Below are 5,000 nucleotides of genomic sequence, written 5' to 3' on the forward strand. Positions count from 1 at the left end.
GAGAGAGAGAGAGAGAGAGAGAGTATCAGAGAGAGAGAGAGTATCAGAGAGAGAGAGAGAGAGAGAGAGAGAGAGAGAGAGAGAGAGAGAGAGAGAGAGAGAGAGAGAGAGAGTGAGAGTGTGTGTGTGTGTGTGTGTGTGTGTGTGTGTGTGCAGGGATTAAAGCAAAAAAAAGTAATCTGACTGAACTTTTTTACCGGTTAGGTACCCGATCGAGTATCACTCCGTAACCCTACGAAAACCAATGTAGCCAGGCTCTGCCCTCGTAACGAAACATACACTGGTTTTACGCAAGGAATGGTGTCAGAGCCAGCGCTAGACAAAGGCAGACAGGGCAGTCGCCTAGAGCAGAATAGACCTATTTCTTGAGGGCGCCAGTAATACCAAAAACTGCCACAAAATCAGAACTTCAACCAACATAAAACTTTACACTTCACATTAACAATGAATATTCATTATACACCAAGTAGGCCTGTATACACTCAGTATGAATGTACCTATAGGTACTAGATCAGATGTTCTCAATCAGATGTAGGCCTACAATGCTATGTTTACAGATGCCAATTTCTAAAAACAAAAGAAGGAAAGAGGGAAAGTGGGCAGGCCTAGGCCACCAGATTGACTAGAACTGGCCGAGAATGGGAGGGATAATGGATACTATCAGACTGCAAACACTGAACTGCAATTTGGGGAATGTTTTGGCTATTTCCTCTTATTTCTACCCATTATTTATGAATTGTTCACAACATTATGCAGAATGGATTCACAATGAGTGTTGCTTCAAAATGGTCAAGCTGATATCACAGAATTATTGAATTGGAATTGCAATGCGTTGATACAGTGATCCCATTATGTTTTTTTGTTGTTGTAGTAGTAGTAGGCTATATTTTGTCTTTCACATCAGAATGGGCAAACACTGATCTGGTGAAAGCACTGGTGCGCATTGCTTGCAGTTGTATTTCTGACATTTAAAAAACAATGCACTGTCTGGTCATAGCAATCAGAGGTAGAGAACTAGTTGTTGGTTATGTGTATGCATTTCACCCTTTTTCACTATTCATCCTGTTACAAACAACTTGTTGACGTTTACAAACAGGGTGCGGTAGTCTGCCTCTGTGTTCTACCGTTTTGAAAACCTATGGCTACTTTTTTGCTTCTCGATGTGCGGTGCCAGGCACACGCTTAGTATTACCATTAACTTAAAAAACGTCCCCGATTCCTACACGCACTCGTGTTCTCTCATACAAGCTGACACGACGCACGCAGACACGGCACAGTCACAGACGTCTATCGTTTAACAAAAGTAACACACTTTCCCAAGCTTGTCGCGCAACTTTCCACTCGAATCAAGGCAAATCACCCACCCATCAGTCCTGAGTGCGCAGTGCGCCTAACTGAACTCAAACGAAACGCATATTTCGAGAAGATGGGCACAGACGTTGAGCCACTCAAAATCAAGCACACACACAATTGTTGCTGCACACTATTCCAAACTATAAAAATAGCATCACACAATAGCCTACAACAAGCCTTGAAAGTGAAACAAACATCGAAACGGCATTTATCGACCATGAGTCCACCCATCAGAACACTGCTTCCCAGAACAAGACGTGACATAAAATATTGGCTCTGCCAGGGATAGCATCAGTGACTCCTGTAAAATGCAACCCATTTTTAACTTATTTCTTAAATATATATCGGCAACAACAAAGTTAATCTGCTATGATTACAGATGAGACAGTAAATTATCCGTTGTCAGAAAGACAACTAGAGCTAGTTCTACCATAGCCCTTTTACGCAGCCAGTCAAACGCGCTAAACTTTGAGGAGGAAACGCGTGGTATCATAGCTAGCTGTCAATGACAGCCGTCCCATTGGGGCTACGAATAATGTTAGTAAAAGCCACAATGCTTAAAAGGCAAACCCTTCATGAAAAGGACATCATGCACACCAGGGCTGTACGTTAAGCTTTTTCACTAGGAGCACAGGTGCTCCTAAATGAAAAAAATTAGGAGCACGGATAAAAATTTAGGAGCACAGATAAAAATTTAGGAGCACTCTAAAAATGTTGTGACACTTTTGTTATTGGGGCACCATTGCTTGTTTCTTCATCTTCATGCAAAATAGCCTAGGCTAAAGGCCTATGTCAGTGGTTTTTTTTTTCCAACACTGGGGTATGGGGTCACCTGGAATTCCAATGGGCTCCCCTGAAATGTCTAGGTGTGAAATAAAAAAAAATACCAATAAATATCACTAATTAACAATCCATAGCTATTGTAGTCTTATACTGTCAGAAATATCCACTATTTTTTTTATAGCCAGAAAGTATGCTCAGTCATGGTTTTGGTTGTGAAAAAAATGGGGTCCCCAAAAGTTTAGGATACAATGGTGCCAGTGCAAAACGTGTTGGGAACCACTGCTATATGCCATAAATCACAGTTCCCATTACTATTACTATTATTAGGCCTATTATTATTATTGTTATTATAACTTTGTGATTAAAAGCATGTAAATCACATGCTTACTGAACTAGATTGACTAAATCTTAAACATAGCCTACTACACGTTAATCCAACGGGCTTTATTATAGCCTAGTTTTTGTTTCCTCAAACGCATGGGTTGGAACGGTGTGAAATTAAACTGGGAGCAGCAAAATTATCTCACTGTGTTGGCTGCTCTTTGATAGCCTACAGCACCGGTAGCTACTGGACCAACTAGACTTTAAATTTGCGCGCACTGCACACTACTTGTGGATGCTCCTCAAACTATATTTTGACTTGATTAATTTGATTGCGTTTGCATTTTTTGGCGAAGTCATTGCGAAGACAGCGGTTTGGGAAACGCCAAAACAGCTCAAACAACGACGTCTTTTAAATCACATGAGCTAGCAAACCGAGTGGTCATTTCATTATCGGATTCAAGAGGTTTCCTGTTAGCAATGCAAACTCCCGCATTTGAACGTTTTAAACAGCAGTCCATTTCGAAAAGCTGCAAGACGTTTTGGCACAGAACATCCGACTAGGAGATGAGGCATGCGCGCCTTGTAGGCTACCAGGGATCTGTGCGAAGCGATTCTGTTTTTTTTCTGAGCTACGGGAGCAGAGATGGCTCAATCTTAGCCAACACGGAATTCAAGCAACATTGACCGTCTTTTTTGAAGTGCGTTCCCAATGGAGTTTGATGCTGTCTATCAGACGGGCTGTGGAAAAAATGAGCAGCTCTCGCAATCATGCACTCGAACTCAGGAGCAAAATGCGAATGAAAGGGTTGAAATGCATACTCGTACAGGTGCGCCCGTTTTATTTTTCTTTCTCGCACAGTCTAAAATTTAGGCTCAATATGCGACCAATTGGTCTTAATGTACAGCCCTGCGCAGTCGAAGTAAACTATTCTTTTTTCCCCTAACTATCTGCCACGGCAGGTGCAACGATAATGGAAACGTGTCCTACCTTCTTCCAGCTATGCATTCCATGCATTAGCCCATATTGGAATCTCAGTCCAACTCGTTTAACGATTGTCATGGCACTTTAAAGACATAGTATTACACTATTACGCTCGTGCTGTACCTTTTTTAAGGGAACACGGAAGAACAGGGGATGGCTCAAAACTATTGATGAGTGAATCTGTTGTAGGCCTATCACACCAGTGGTGGAGTGTATAACTAAATCCGTACACCAAACACACCTCTCGTCCCCTTCTCGTGACCAGGAGTGCTCTCGATTTGTGTTCAGTTGGAAAGTAAAACTTGTAAATTAATTGACATAAATTATACGGACGGAAATCCGTCCAAACGAAAATCCAGTTGACGGAAATCCGTCGTAGCGACGGAAAACTTTAATCCCTGTGTGTGTGTGTGTGTGTGTGTGTGTGTGTGTGTGTGTGTGTGAGAGAGAGAGAGAAATATATATATATATATATATATATATATATATATATATATATATATATATATATATATAGAGAGAGAGAGAGAGGGAGAGAGAGAGAGACAGAGACAGAGACAGAAACAGAGAGAGAGAGACAGATCAGAGTTGTGTGCATTGCAGGGGAATATACAAAGACAAGCAGGGGAGGCAGACAGTGAGAGTATATCAGAGAGAGAGACATAGATATAGACAGAGAGAGAGAGAGAGAGAGAGAGAGAGAGAGAGAGAGAGAGAGAGAGAGAGAGAGAGAGAGAGAGAGAGAGAGAGAGAGAGAGAGAGAGAGAGAGAGAGAGAGAGAGAGAGAGAGAGAAGTTGTGTGCATCTCAGAGGAGTGACACCAAAATAAACACATTTGTTTTAAATTGTATCAAGCGAGTGTGGTGGTAAAAAGTGATTTGTACCAAAAAAGTGTCATATCTGTAAAATCAAGCATGGTAGTGGGACTGACATGTTTGGGGCTGCATGAATACTGTCAACATTTGAAAGCTGAATATCACCAAAAGGCACATGCATGTCAACTCGCTTTCGTGAGATGCATTTTGAGACAATAATGGCTGTATTTCAAATTATTTTGAGTGAACAATAAATTGAAGCAGCTACAAAAGTTCTACGCTGGCTACTGTTCATTGTGTCAAAGTGATATTTCTTTCATGTTGTCCCATGAAAAAATAGAGTTACAAATCTGTAGAAATGTGAGGGGTGTACTCACTTCTGGGACATACTGTATGTGTGTGTGTGTGCGAGCGTGTGTGATGAATGTGTCTTGAGCAGTATTTTTCAAAGGGATGCTAGGGGGTCTGAGGAAAGCTGGAAGGAAAAGTATATCCAAAGAAAATAAATAATTGAGTAACTAATGTACACCAAAATAAACACAAATAAGCTTAACGGTATTATTAGTTAAGAACTGCATTATAATAATCTAACGCATCTCTGAACATTACCACCATTATTGTTATTTTATGTATTCGAATGGGGCCGTGACACACAGACATAGACAATGATTGTGAAAGGAGGTGCACAGAAATATATAGTGTGGCTTGACCGATGTAAGGGGGGCCTTGGTTGGAATATGAAG

The 5,000-nt window shown here is 41.1% G+C and overlaps 1 protein-coding gene across 3 annotated transcripts in view; it reads right to left on the reverse strand.

Moving 5' to 3' along the window:
• pnpla4 (patatin-like phospholipase domain containing 4) overlaps positions 1–5,000 on the reverse strand; it is a 10,560-nt gene that overhangs the window by 3,355 nt on the left and 2,205 nt on the right. The window lies entirely within an intron of this gene.

Source organism: Engraulis encrasicolus, chromosome 12 (genome assembly GCF_034702125.1).
Source record: "Engraulis encrasicolus isolate BLACKSEA-1 chromosome 12, IST_EnEncr_1.0, whole genome shotgun sequence".
NCBI lineage: Eukaryota > Metazoa > Chordata > Actinopteri > Clupeiformes > Engraulidae > Engraulis > Engraulis encrasicolus.